At 42.5% G+C, this 15,688-nt stretch overlaps 1 protein-coding gene across 12 annotated transcripts in view; it reads right to left on the bottom strand.

Moving 5' to 3' along the window:
* The window catches only part of RBFOX1 (RNA binding fox-1 homolog 1), a 2,469,250-nt gene that overhangs the window by 1,739,123 nt on the left and 714,439 nt on the right, over window positions 1-15,688 (bottom strand). The gene's annotated exons all lie outside the window — the stretch shown is intronic.

Genomic DNA, 15,688 nt, shown 5'->3' with positions numbered 1-15,688 from the left:
TAATATTCCCCATTTAGAAGCAGCACAAAAATGAAATTAGGGAAGAGATTCTAGACCTTGACCATCTATGATACACATTTCTAGACAGAAATGAAGATAAGTACATTAGGAACTCATTCTACTATTCAAAAGGATCACCCCCCCCCTTTTTTTTTTAAACATTAGTGGTCATACAAGGTGGCAGATTGTGCATGTAATAGGTTATACATAGGCTCCCGCAATGCTAGATACTCTATACCTTTTGTACAACATACTCCTAGGGTCATCTCTAATGGTGAGACAGAAGGAGTGACTTTTCAGGGCCATTCAAATCTCGGCCTCCCTGCTGCGACTGCCAAATCCATGCCAATTGTCATGGTAGATCACTAGGAACTGCACCGATCAACCAACTCACTTCACCATAGGCCATTCAACAGCCATGCCACAGCAATGACATTTTGCCACTACAGATCAGTAACTTGACTACACTCAGAAGTCTAGAAGTAGAAAGATATGTAGCCCATTACTATAGCCTAGAATCAACCAGTCCCCTGGTTATTAAGAGTTTATTGCTGAAGTATACACACTTCCATAAGTTTCAATCCACACATTAGACATAATTCTCATTTACATTAAGGCTACTTTACACTATTCTAGATATGTGAAGAAGACAAAGTTTACTCCCATTTTAAGACAACTTTACACAGCCAGAATGATGTAAAGTGGCCTTAATGTGAGAGTCAGACCCATTATATTTACATGCATCACATTTAAATTTGAATCATACTCTAGACAAACTGCAAGACATTTTTTTTTTGAGACCAGAGCGCCAAATTCTTTCCTCCCTTATATGCCTGGGCAGTGAAATGTAGTCAAATGGGGTAGCACTGGCATAAGTGGAAGGAGAATTGAACTCATTAAAATAAAATACAGTAGCCTGACATTGCACAGCTAATTAATATTAATAAATTAACAATCTGTGGCTATTTTGCAATAATATGGATGAAAGATTTGACAGATTCTGCAATGAATATAAAGAGTTGTTTGGTATTCTTTGTAAAAGATGTATTTCCTAAGAAATTTTAAAAGAAAAAAGCTCAAGGACTGATTCTTGCTTATTGGTTTCAAGTGTCCTGAAGGAAGTAATGCTATGATGAAAACAAACTGTTTCGATGTGTTAATTATGGAAAATAGTCTTCTGAATAATGTAATACCAGTACCTGACTATAATGCTTTCTGCATGAAAATAATAAAAGTGTCTTTCTGTTTGGGTTAATAAATCCCTTTTTCTTTTTCAATGACGCCACGTTTGCTTGCTTTCAGGACTGTAGTGTGTGTGGGGAAAGGGATCACCAAAGTCTGCAAGCATCACTCTGCTTGTAGTACAGTGTAGGTGACCAAAAAAGACGGTCAAGCATGACTTTGAAAGCGGGGGTGAGGATGAAGATTTCTGAGTGTGAAACAACTGTTCTAAGAAATACCCATGCATGGCAGGAATACAGTCTCCCAGGCTGAATTCAATGCAACAACTCTCACAAATTAACTCTACTGCTCTGGAAGGTATCTATGAAAACGTAAGTAAAAATTAACTTATACATGAAGCAGCAGGATCCATAATAATATACATGGCACTGCATATCATGTGGTAGAAATGGAGTCGTTCCATTTAAATAATTCAACATTCTTCAAATTGATGTTTAATTAACAATCATAAATCATAGCTGCCATTAACATATTACAGATCTAGCAACATACAGGAAACTAACAAGTTGATTATGGCTACATTGAGAGTAACTGTGTTTATATGAAAAAAAAAAATCTTTTGCGAAACCTTACCTTTCCTAATGTGATCAATTACCACTTTGCCACCTTTCCCCCTTCCCTTTGCTTTTGTGAGTTTGACTATCAGAATGTGAACTCTCCAGGGAGCAGGTACTTATTTCATATTTGCAAAGTGCAAGAGACTGAAGACAGAAGAGTGGGACTGTGGATGGTTACTGAAAAACAGCATGGGGCACTCTCACTGTAATGGCTGGGGCTTAGGAAGCTGAGCTGGGGTGACTGTTGGGCGGCGGTCAAAAGCAGGAATCGAGACTACCGTAGTTACCAAGCTCAGTCAGGATAAAGGTACCAAGGTCAATCTTTAATGCTGTCCTGAGCAGAGATGCTTTTGTGAATTGGGGTCTAAGGGAGAGGTGCAGTCCGAGCCCAGAGCCTCACGATTATATTTTATTCGATACTGCAAATAAAATAGTTATCACTTTAGTCTTTGTTCACAATACAATTGGATAATATGAAATATATAAAATAAAAGGTATCATCCTTTTATAGCAGCTCCTTGAAAATCCCTGGCACTATGGGCCTGAATTCTTATTATATTTAAAAAATTCTTCCTTTAACTAAATTGTCAGTGTGAAGAACTTCTTTTTTTTCTTAAACTGATTTTGTAACAGCTGCTGACTTCTGAGAACTAGCAGCAGCTACTTTGGCACCTGATGAGCTAATTGGTATAGCTAGATGAAAAATGAGGATCTCATTGTAGACGTGTCTCTTATAGCTCCTTGATCTCACTGTTGAAGGCTGGTGTGTTCCTTTGCAGATTGTCTCACTTGCAGTACTTTATTGTTATCTCCTATGATTTTCATAAGGTATTAAATTCTTCTGCTCCGTCTTGCTGTGTCCCTGCTCTGTTATGTCTTATTTAAGGATGCAGTGACTTCATCGGGAGGATTCACAGCTTGGGTTAGGGTTTCCTGTCCTAATCAAATGACACTGCTTTTGGGATACAAAGCCACATGCTCCTACATGAGTTTCTTAGGTAAGTTGTAACTAATTCATCTTTTTCGGTAAAAGCAATGTAGGAATTCAGGCTCCAGAATAAAGGGACTTGTTTACATGAGCTACAGCAGACCCTCCTTATAAACTGGACATTTGCCACCCATAATAGTTAAATTCACTGTGTAATTTTCCATTCTAAATATAGGGAATAACACAAATACAGAGGGAAATGTAGATACAGTGGTGCAGGAGCAATCCATGTTTAATGCAGCTGAACTTCATGGGATTTTAACATTGAAGGAAAGATCATCTTTAGGTACATGAATGAGAGTGTACAGGTAGAAATTTCCATTAGCCAGCATAAACTGGGAGTTATATTATTTACTGCAGCCAGCCAAATCATGACTACATGATCCTGTATTTAAAACTAATATCATACTACAAACAAATAAAGGGCAGAATTAAAGCTGCACATGCAACCTGAATCATGGCAGTTCTCTAACATCTGACTGCTTCAACATGAAGCTCAAATTTTCACTTACCGTCATTTTTGAAAAAAAGTCTTTAAAATGCTCCTTTAAAAGAATAAAGGTAGAGAAAAAACAAGACCAAAACAAAACATACAGAGACATTTCATGCACTAGGATTCAAACTCTTTGCTTGCCAGAAATTATTTAACCATTTGGCTGGACACCACTGTAATATTCCGATTTATGCCACTTAAAAGAGCTGAAGTTTTCTGTGTAGCTTAGGAAATCTTTATGAGATAATTTGTCTTCTCTAAATCCTTGGAACTGGGAAGGCAAAGCTCTTAAAGGTTCCTTAGACTGGAACTCCCTCCCACACATTTTGGAAAATGTACAGTTCTCCTCCCTGAGCTCTTTGCATCTTACTTGATTGACAGAGAATGAACCAAGGGCTCTGCCAGCTTTGGGTCCACTTTTAAAAGTGTGCATAAGTCCTCCCTGAATCATTTGAACCTTTAGCTAACACCTTTAATTACTTATCCAAGTTAGCCATGTATGCATAGGCAGCACAGCCTTCCTTAGGTGTGTTCTTTAGAAACTTACTAAATATCATTGTGCAAAATGTGCTGCAAACACATTTGGTAAGGGCTCAAATTCAGTTCACGTCAAACCAAAGGCCTTTTCAACTCAATGAGTGGCTTTTTCCATGCCCAGTCATAACTTTCTAACTTCAGAGGTTTCAGATGTAAAACTTAGAGGTTGCAAGAATATTTATAGTGGGGGTAGCATACTGTAAATTTAAGAAAACAATCTACTGTACTTCAGGCATTTGCAGGCTATTTTGGTTTATTAGTGAGAAAGGATTCTGAGAACTGGCAAACTCCACAGGAAAAAAGAAAAAACTATTTATAAAGACCAGAATTGACACTGACAATGTAATAGACAGGTTTGGCTGTTTCTCCCCCCCCCCCATCACTAATGCTAGCAAAGCAGCCTGAGAACCTTACCCCTCAACGGAGAGATGACAGGTGTTCTAGCAAATCAGTTTATTGGAATACAAGTTTTGATGTATGTGAGCCATGTCTCACCATTTTGGGGGCTCTACAAAACAACAAACAAAAAATGTGAATGATGCTGTTCTGTATGACTGAACTTTGGTGGCAGCAGCCAGAGTGGAATATTCAAAATCATCTAGACAAACTGGAGAAATAGTCTGAAATGCAATAAGGGCAAATGCAAAGTACTATGCTTAGGAAGTAATAACCAATTGCACAAATACAAAATGGGAAATGACAGCATAGGAAGGAGTAATGCAGAAAAGGCTTCTGGGGTTATAGAGGATCAAAAACTAGAAATGAGTTGACAAAGTAATACTGTTGCAAAAAAAAGTGAACATCATTCCGGGACGCATTAGCAGGGGTGTTGTAAGCAAGACATAAGAAGTAACTCTTTGGTTCTACACAGCACTGATAAGGCCTCAGCTGGAATATTGTGTCCAGTTCTGGGCACCACACTTGGGAAAAGATGCAGAGAAACTGGAGAAAGTCCAGTAGAGAACAACAAAAATTATTAAAGGTCTTGAAAATGAGGAAAGATTGAAAAAAAAATGGGTTTGTTTAGTGTGGAGAAGAGAAGACTGAGGGGGGACATGAGCACAGACTTTACGTACGTAAAAGTTCATCATAAATAAGAGGGCAAGCTGGTCAGAAGTGCAATACCTGACCAGAATAGGGGGATTCTGTGCTCTTATTCAGACAAGGGCAGATTATGCACTTTTACACTGATTTCTTACCTCATGAGTAGTCCCATTGAAACAAGATCCAAAGAGACCCAGCCCTGCAGCTACTTCAGCATAGATTTTTGTAAGATATTAATTAAGGTTTGCATGGAGGAGGATACTGAGACAGAATTTTGACAGGGTATGTGAATGGGTGGCTATTTATCTAAAGAAAACGGAACTTTAAAAAATAATTTGGTTCACAGAGGTTTGAATATTTTAAAAAATGCTTTCTGAACCTGCTTTTTTTAATCCTTAATTAACATCTGATAGTTGCTGTGCTACAGGATTTGCTAACATATGAATTTGCTTGTGTGCCAAAACTGATATGCAGGACTCTCAAACTTTTCTTTCTCATTCAGTTGCCTGGAGCAGACCCTTGTCTGGTGCCTCTAGGTACAGAATATACCTCTGATAGTGATTCACAGCCATTTCATCCATGCTGTTGAATAAAATGTACTGAGTTGTTGGAGCTATTTTGAAGACAGAATATGATAAAACTGGTGATATACTGAATATTACTTACATTTTCTCAGTTTCATTATAAAAGAAATTACCTGCATTATCTCTGCTTCACTGTTATTAACTATAATAGCAGGAGGGTACTAATTATAGTAGTGGGACTGAAATAATCTGTTGATTTTCTACTGCAATAAAATAATGCCTGACAATTAAGTCCATTGTTGACAAAATTATCAAAAAAACAACCGACCAGCCAAAACCGGTATGATAATACTCATCTAGAGCATTATGCTTATTTGAACTTAAATATGGTGCCTGGAATGTACTTAAATAATTCACATTAATTTAGGCTATGATTAAAAAGGAAATAATCTAAATTTGCTTTTTGGATGTGTTTAAATGCTTCCACAACATATACCTGTAAAAGTTGTTCTGAGAAACCTTCTTACTGACGAACTGAATTATGGTTAATCACTGTACTCTGATTTCCTTACTATATTCTAAAGGTGACCCCTTGGCAGTGGAGATGAAGTTAGGTTTCACCCCACTCTCACTAGAACAGGAAAAACAGCCACCGACCTCATCCTTATCTGGTGCCAACAAGAGCTGAGTTTCAGGAATGTTCACTCACGTAGTTTGGTCACCTAAGCCATGTTTGTACTAGCGTATTGATTAATGACAGAGCAAGACGGGTCATCAATCATTGCACCTACTTAGCAAGAGACTCACTTTTATTTCCCCTCAACTGAGCCATAGCTCAAAACTTTATTGTGCTAAAATGGATTTCAAAAGCTAAAGACTTGGGTCTTCCCCCCAGCACTAACCAGTATTACAAGTATAGATTATAAATTTATAAATTTCATGGTACTTTTGTTGTTTTTAATTTGTCATATTAAGCAAATATAAGAATATTTTGGCCAATAAGATTTATTAAGCCTTGACGAAGAATTCTTCAACTCTGAATCCTCATTTTTTTTTAAAAAGAACAATGGTCACAATTGGCCTAACTAACCTCAGAATTAATGCTAGTTGTGAAAACTTTTAAAGACATCTTTTTATAGCAAAAATCCCCCCGCTCAAAGCAAAAGAAATAGGCCATGTTTATACTTTGCAGAAAGAGAATTTTCAGCGTAATACCGACAAATAAGCATGTCTGAAAATTCCAGACCGTCACAGCCTTTAAAATAAATTCCAGTTTACAAAAAGCCAAAATTGCCTATGTAAATTAAGCCAGCCAGCAAAAGGAACAAGCAAAGATTCATTAACATATCTGACCAACTTTGCATTTGCATGAGATGGTCCAGGAAATTATCCAGCATGAGGATATCATCAAGAACATCTCTCTGTAGCTGAACTACCCCACTTCGAAGATGTGTAGGAAGTCAAAAGTCACAGACCTTAAACCACTGATCATTGCTCGATTGTAGTAAACTAACTATAAAACTGGCATCTAAGTTTCCATTAAAGGCAGACATTTCATATATATTTAAAAAATCATGAATTTTGACTAAATGGAAAACAGGTGAAATAAAGAGTTGTAAATTTCAGACACTAGAGCTGGAGGTGTAATTTCCAGCTTGAGCAAATGTATACATGCTAACTTTGATCACGTTAGCATGCTAAAAATAGTATAGCCACAGTTTTGCGGACAGCAGGATGGCCTAGCTGCCGAGTATGTAAGAGAAGACTCATTTTGGCTAATCCATCCCACTGCCAGCCTGCCACAGCTACACAACTATTTTTATCACACTAGCTTGATCAAAGCTAATGCATGTACATCTACGCAAAATGGAAATCACATCTCCAGCTCCCGTGTAGACATAAGTTAGAGAGAAGACTGTTGATAGAGGTTGCCACTGGAGGTACTGTCTTTCAGATGAGACAAAATCAATGTTCTGATTATCTGAGGCCATTGCATATTCCAGTCGCACTTTCATAGGATCAGGAATGTTATCTGATTTTAAATCTGTTACCTTGCATTCGTTTTATTGCCAAATTTAGATTATGGCAACTGAATATGGAAATTGAATTCTTTGTTCCACATTGTGTACTGAGGAAATCATGAAATTGGCTTTAAAAACAATTTTCAAATGAGTTTTCTTCTGGCTGTTGAGCTTTTGGGGTTCAAATTTTCAAGTTTTCTCCACAAACATGAGGATTTATAAAATTGCTGTGATGAAGCAGAGTATCTGCCAGCCAGCACAGCAGGGTTTGGGCCGAGCTTGCCCTGCCATATTATACCTGCAGCCAATGTCAGGCCTGGAGGGGGGAGAAAAGTGGGGAGCCTGGCTCAGTTCGGGGCTGACTGGTGAAGGGGCTGGAGCTAGCCACATCACTAACTGAAAGGAGGAATCACTAACCTGCCTGCCAAGGCAGCCACCTGGGAGGAAGCATTGTCTCCCCAGCCATGGGAAACTCTGGAGGAGACGTAGGAGCCTCAGGCACTGGAGGCAACTGAGTGGGCGAAGTTCAGGGACATTGTGGGGGCTGAGCTTCAGCAACTTGTGACTGGCCTGGCTAAAGGAGCCTGGGACCATGACTAAGAGCCACTCAAAACTGACGACAGGACCCTATTGGAAGCTGGACTAGAGGGGATATGCTCCAAACTGAACAGACACTGGAAGCAGCCCATGGCAGCGGGTTTAAACTCCCTGCTAGGAGGGTTGCTGTTACTCAGGGATTAACAAACGCAGGGCCCTGGGCTGTGACTGAGGCCATGCAATGGGTCGGAAGCCATGCGCTCTAACTACTAGGCTGTCCGGCCCACCTGTTAAAATTGCTTTTTTAATGAAAACTGAGATCCTGATCATCTGACTCTAGGAGCTAGGGATTTAAGTAAAACACTAAATATCACCAGACTTTCAATAATATCACAAGAGTTGGCAATTCTGAGTGTCTCTCCTAGGGACATTACAAATCTTGTGGCCATAAAAATATGACAAACTTCGTGCAGAAAAAGTTTGAAGAGTCCTGGCAAAATCATCCCGTAAAATAAACAAAGACTTGGGAAATACAGGAACTTACTTCAAATCTGCCTTTACTCCCTCCTGACTCCACTGATGTAGACACTACTAAATGGTCTTTAAAGAGATTACAACAAACATAAAAACACTTAAAAAATACCTGAGGGTATGTCTACATTACAAAATTAGGTCGAATTTATAGAAGTTGATTTTTAAGCGATTTTTTACAGTTGATTGTGTGTGTCACCACTAAGCACATTAGGTCGGCGGAATGCGTCCACAGTACCACGGCTAGCATTGACTTTCGGAGCGTTGCACTGTGGGTAGCTATCCCACAGTTCCCACAGTCTCCGCCGCCCATTGGAATTCTGGGTTGAGCTCCCAATGCCTGATGGGGCAAAAACATTGTCACGGGTGGTTTTGGGTATATGTTGTCAGTCGCCCCTCTCTCCGTGAAAGCAACGGCAGACTATCGTTTTGTGCCTTTTTTCTGTGCGGGCGCCATACTGCTTTCAGCAGACGGTGCAATAGGACTGCTAACCATCATCATCCAACCACCGCTTCCGCTGCAACTCTGCTCTCCTGGTGCCATGAATCCACCTCGCAGGTCCTCTTGTCATTCTTTATAAATATCTATTCTCGTGGCATCCCATCATCATCCACCGCTTCCGCTGCAACTCTGCTCTCCTCCTCTTGCCTCAATAGCGAATTTCTCCATGTTATCTGTCATGGACTTCTGGGAACGTGTGTTCTTCATCGGGAAATGTGCGCGGTGCTAACCGTCATCATCCACCACTTCCGCTGCAACTCTGCTCTCCTGCAGACTCCATACCACAGCAAGCATGGAGCCCGCTCAGCTCACCGCTGCTGTTGTGAACATTGTAAACACCTTGCGCATTATCCTGCAGTATGTGCCGAGTCTGCAGAAGCAGGCAAGGAGGCGACGACAGCACGATCACGATAGTGATGAGGACGTGGACATAGACTTCTCTCAAAGCACAGACCCTGGCAATTTGGACATCATGGTGGTAATGGGGCAAGTTCATGCCATGGAACGCCGATTCTGGGCACCGGAAACAAGCACATACTGGTGGGACCGCATAGTGTTGCAGGGCTGCGATGATTCCCAGTGGCTGCAAAACTTTCGCATGCATAAGGGCACTTTCATGGAACTTTGTGACTTGCTTTCCCATGCCCTGAAGCACAAGAATACCAAGATGAGAGCAGCCCTCACAGTTGAATTACCATTGGGGATGTTGAAATGCCTATACTTATCCTTGAGGACCCAGCCTATCCCTTAGTGCCACGGCTCATGAAGCCATACACAAGCACCCTGGACAGTAGTAAGGAGCAGTTCAACTATAGGCTGAGCAAGTGCAGAATGGTGGTAGAATGTGCATTTGGACGTTTAAAAGCTCACTGGCAGTTTACTGACTAGGTTAGACCACAGCGAAACCAATATTCCCATTGTTATTGCTGCTTGCTATGTGCTCCATTATATCTGTGAGAGTAAGGGGGAAATGTTTATGGTGGGATGGGAGGTTGAGGCAAGTTGCCTGGTGGACGGTTACAGTGTGACAGTTCTGTTTGTTTCTCCTTGATGAAAACCCACCCCCTTGGTTGACTCTACTTCCTTGTAAGCCAACCGACCTCCCCCTTCGATCACCGCTTTTAGAGGCAATAAAGTCATTATTGTTTCAAAATCATGCATTCTTTATTAATTCATCACACAAATAGGGGGAAAACTCGCAAGGTAGCCCAGGAGGGGCGGGTGAGGCGGGAAGCACCGGGTGGAGTGGTGGATGAGGGGAGGGAAGTGCCATAGTACAGTTCAAAACTTATTGAATGCCAGGCTTCTGTTGCTTGGGCAATCCTCTGGGGTGGAGTGGCTGGGTGCCTGTAGCCCCCCCGCATTCTTGGGCACCTGGGTGAGGAGGCTATGGAACTTGGGGAGGAGGGCAGGCGGTTATACAGGGGCTTCAGCGGCGGTCTGTGCTCCTGAAGCCTTTCAAGCAGCTCCATCAGACACCTGAGCATGTCGGTTTGCTCCCACATTAGGCTCATTAGCCTCTGGAACGGAGATGATGGGGGAACGTAGAAACATTTGCAGCTGTGGAAGGAAAAAAAGGGAGAGTAGTATTTAAAAAGATACATTTTAGAGAACAAAGGGAAGACTATTTCACACTGAATCAAGTGATTCACATTACATAGCACATGTGCTTCACCCACATATCCCCCCCTGGCCCCCACCACGTGGCTAGTATCAGGGAAGATCCCTCTCAGCCAAACGCGAACAGCTCAGCATGAATGGGCCTCCACTCACCGCGTGGCAAAGGCTTTTAGAGTACCTACAGGAGAGCTTCATGGAGATGTCCCTGGAGGATTCCCGCTCCATCCCCAGACACGTTAACAGACTTTTCCAGTAGCTATACTGACCACGAATGCATTCCAAGTCTTCAGGGCAAATTAAACATTAAACACACTTGCTTTTAAACCCTGTATTATATTTACAAAGGTACACTCACCCGAGGTGCCTTCTCCGGCTTCATGGTCTGGGAGCCCGCTTTGGGAAGGTTGGGAGGACATTGGCTCCAGGGTGATGAACAGTTCCTGGCTGCCGGGGAGAAGGGATTCTCCACTTGCCTGCTGTGCACTTGTCTGCTGCATGGATTCTTCTCCCCATATAGCGATCAGATCCAGTACCTCCTGTTCGGTCCATGCTGGAGCTCTTTTGCGATTCTGGGACTCCATGGTTACCTGTGCTGATCAGCTCGCCATGTTGGCCAAACAGGAAATGAAATGCAAAATTTCCCAGGGCTTTTCCTGTCTACCTGGCCAGTGCATCTGAGTTGAGAGTGCTGTCCAGAGCAGTCACAATGGAGCACTCTGGGATAGCTCCCAGAGGCCAATAGCATCAACTTGTGTCTACACTATCCCAAATTTAAGTACAAAAATCGATTTTAAGAGCCCTTTAAGTTGACAAAAATGGCTTTGTCGTGTGGATGGGTGCAGGGTTAAATCGATCTAACGCTACTAAATTTGATCTAAACTCATAGTGTAGACCAGGGCTGAGAAACCAGTTCTTTGGCTTCCTTCTTTGGGCAGGAGGGGAGAAAGGAGAAATTGAGTCCCTAATCCCGCCCTAGGTTTGGCCACCTCACTCTTTCTACTTCCTGCATACTCTCTAAATCACTGTGGAATCATTGGGAATCAAGATGCTGCAATATGAATGTAAAATTACTTCAGTAATGATAATGATAGTCAGTCATATCACAGGCAGGCATGCTCTAGGGTTGTAGAGCTCTCCCAGCATAGCCTTGGTAGAGACCATAAAACTCATTTGAACCCAGGCCATCAGTCTGTTATTAAAGTAGGACCTAGAATCCTCAATCAAAACTGTGATTCCACAGCTAGACACTGTACACAGATGTAGACATGGTCCCTTGCCCCAAGTACATTTTGTATAGATCTAAACTTGGAATCAGTAATGCCATCAACTGTTTGCCTGAGCACTCCTGCCAAGACACCCAGTTTGGTTGAGACAGTTTTAGGTTTTGAAAACACATCCTAGATAACTGGCACCCTAGAACTCTTGGCAGTGCATCTCTCAGACCGAGAGGCTTCCTCTCTCAACTGCAGAAAGCCAGCTCCATCCCAATTCTGGGCCAAGTACCACTCCAGAGAGGCAGTTGGCAATAGGCTACTGAACAGTTGAAAGAGGCTTGTGATGATGTAAGCGAAGAAAAAATGTCAGGCTTGTCAATGTGAAACTAAGGGAGAACTGTGGGGACCCATGTATGTGGGGGTGGGGAAACAGGAGAGTCAGCAATGCTACTTCAAATAAGTCTTGGGGACCCCTAAATAATTTTATATGCATTCTAGTGGAATTTATACTGCTTTGCTCTGCTTTCTCCCTCAGCCTCCTGGGAAGATGATAATCTAAAATTCACCAGACTATACACACAGGTTTCTGGTGGCATCCAGGCCCCAGTGTTATTCAGAAAATCAACCCAGGCAATACCTATCACATGCTGGCAACTCTGTAAGCGTACGGACCACTCTGGTGAGAAAGGGCTATAGTATAGGGAAATAGCTATGAAACAACGCCTTTACATTCCTACCTCGTAGCAGTACAGAAGCTTTGGGTAGCACTATCCATTTTGAACTGGAGCAATAAACTCAAATTGTTTGGAATGTCCACATTATGCCAGAATAATATAAAAATAGATGATGAATCCAACTAGTAGATAGATTTAGATCCAGCATCCTGCAATAGCTGCCATAATTGCACAGCTAGCTCATTATATACAGTCAGTCCCTTGAGCTTACAATGTCCCAGTTAAGCAATAGTAATAGAAAGCAGCTGTATGAGGACATTAGGTCAGCAGAATCATTAGCCCCTAAAATTGCATCACTATCACTCCTTTTTGACAGCAAGGCTTTCACACATCATCAGGCTCCTAAATGGGAGGTCAAATATGATGCTGAACTTGGCCCAGTAACTCCATTAACAATGAACTGTGGCTCAGAGCTCCAAGGAAGTCCACATCTCTGGAAACTTTCAGTAGTTTAATGAATTTCAATAGCATCCTCTTGCCCTCACCTCTCTGGGTACTGTGGAAATCAGGTTGCTAGTAAAGCTGATTAGCAAAAAACTAGTGCATAAGGGAATGCCTTTTAATTGTTTTGAAAATTATCTTTCAATTCTTTCCTTGAGGTTTGTGCCACCAATCTGGAGGGATACTGTATCAAACAGTGCAGTCCCCACTTAGAAAGCATATTTCTTTAGAAGGTGTTTTGGCAGTGATAATTCAGAGCCTCATGAGCCAAGAAAGGTAGGTAGGTCCTGAGAATAATGGCAGTCAAGTCAGCAGTTGACATGCATATTTATTTTTGATAAAGGCTGACAAATTCCTCATAGTCCAAAAGTAGGGTTTTTTGTTTGTTTATTTTTTAAGTGAATGACCCATCTTTACTAAAACCATTAGTTAGGAGTGAACCATTTAAAGTAAATGGGCTGTTTGCAACAGGCTCATCTGTTTTATGGACTTTGCAAATGTAAGGGGACTGTTGCCCCCTTACTAACACTCAGTGGGGGTGTTTTGGTTGGCTAGCTCCCAGCACTAAAAGGGGAAGGGTCGATGGCAAATCAGGAGCCTGAGACTGAGAGTCCCCAGGAACAATAGGGAGAGGCCAATGCTCCAGATCAGCCTGATTGACAAGGCGGGCAGGCTAATCAGAGAGTCAGGAGGCCAGGGGGGGTCCTGTCCTCTGTGTGAACTGGAATGCCTGAGTTAGACAGAGTGGGGCCGAGCTAAGGAGAGAGCAGGGGCCCAACTAAGTTGCTGGGAGCAGAGCTGCAGCCCCAAAGCCAGAGCGAGCAGACCTGTCCTGGGAGCAGAGCTGCAGCCACCAGAGCCAGAGAGGCCAGACAAGCAGCCCAGGGAGCCGAAGGCAGAGCAGCAGCAGCAGCCGTGCTGAGGCCGAGTGGAGCTGGAGCTGGGGCTGGAGTAGCCCGGAGCCGGGTGCGGTGAGCAGCTGGGGAGAGTGAGAGGGACCCTGGGCAGTGGGCCCAGCACAGGGAGACGCCTCAGCCAAGAGGCTCTGCAGGCCAGACTTGGGGGGGGGGATCATAACCCCGACCGGGCAGGGGTGATGCTGGAAAAAAGGGTCCTGCCACCTAGAGCCTGAGAGCGTGTGGCCACCGCTAAAGCAAGTGTCCGACCCACAGCGTCTCTGCAGCACAGCTGGGGCCTGAGAAGGAGGCCTGGGACCTACAAGGAACAGACTGTGAACTGCCCTGATGTTCCGGAGACACTGTTTGTAATGTTCCCTGCCACAGAGCAGGGTGATGTGTTTTCCTTTAACCTTTCCCATTTTTCCTTATTCTTTTTTTAAAATTAATTGTTAATTAAACAACTTGTATTTGCTTTAAATTGTATGAAATGATCACTGGGTCAGGGAGGTGCCCAGTGCAAAGAGAGTACCCCGGAGTGGGGACACCCTAGCCCTGTCCTGGGTGACCACAGCAGGGTTGAGGGTCGAGCCCCCCAGGAATCCTGGGCCCAGCCTTGTCGGGGTTTACGAGGACTCTGCCAGACAGGAGAGTGGAAGGGGAGTCCTCAAGGGCAGGGAGGCCTCTGGGTAAAGGAAATGGGAGCGAGGACTCAGATCCTTTCGCTAGCCCACTTCACCGGGGTAGTGCAGAAGCCAGGAAAGTTCCCCACAATAGCGGGACCATTCCCCACTTACACAAAGGAGCAACAACTACAACAGCATGTATTGGGTCAGATCTTCAGCTGGTGTAAATTAGCATAGCTGCACTGAAACCAATGGAGCTGCACTGATACCCCAGCTCAAGATCTGGCCTTTAATGTATACACTAGAATTTCCAGGGAGACTTCTTACCTTGTGTGTGAGTTAAGCATTTGCACTTAGAATTTGTAAGGTATAGGAATGAAGACAAAGATCTTTGTCACTGCCTAGATGTGTTCTGATTAAATATGAAGCCTGAAAACGTATTCAAGGTTTTCCTAAAGGCTACACGCTCCATTCCACCTTCTACTGGGGTGAGTAGGGTGACCAGATAGCAAGTGTGAAAAATTAGGACACTTTTTTTCATGGGCGGTGGGGGTTTTGGGTGGTATATAGTTGCATATATAAGACAAAGCCCCTAATATTGGGATGGTCCTGATAATATTGGGACGTCTGGTCACCATAGAGGTGAGCAAAAACATCTTTTTTACAGTACTTGCCAAACATTTTTACAGTACTTAGTCAAGACAAGGATCTCTCCTTTATTCTCGTGGTGAATTTCAGTCAGCATAGCAACAACCCTTCTGTCAATGTCACAGACTAAATAAGTTTGACTATATGCTGATGTTCTTTAAATTGTTTCCACTAGCAATAGTTCTGGCTGGTTTGTTTGGGGGGAAAATTAATGATGATACACCAAGGTCATTGTACGTCTGCTGTACAGAACAGATGTTAACATATTATTGCCATGTGCAAGTGTTGTGCTAGACTAAAGTTATTTGCAGTTGTCATTGTGCAAACTGATGCAAAAAAGGCCAGTCTAACAAATTGTCTGAATCTTGTAATGCTTGAAGGAACAATAAAAAATTAAAAAAACACCAAACCTAAAATATTCCACAAGCCATTCCCTGTTATGTAAGACAACTTGCCTTTAAAAAGTAAAAATAAAATAAGATATATCCTCCTACTTCTCAACAGTCATCACTCTTTACTGTACACTAAAATGT

The sequence above is a fragment of the Malaclemys terrapin genome, chromosome 10 (assembly GCF_027887155.1).
Source record: "Malaclemys terrapin pileata isolate rMalTer1 chromosome 10, rMalTer1.hap1, whole genome shotgun sequence".
Classification (NCBI taxonomy): domain Eukaryota; kingdom Metazoa; phylum Chordata; order Testudines; family Emydidae; genus Malaclemys; species Malaclemys terrapin.
The sequence above is the reverse complement of the archived record's forward strand: the minus strand, read 5'-3'. Positions and strand labels throughout refer to the sequence as shown.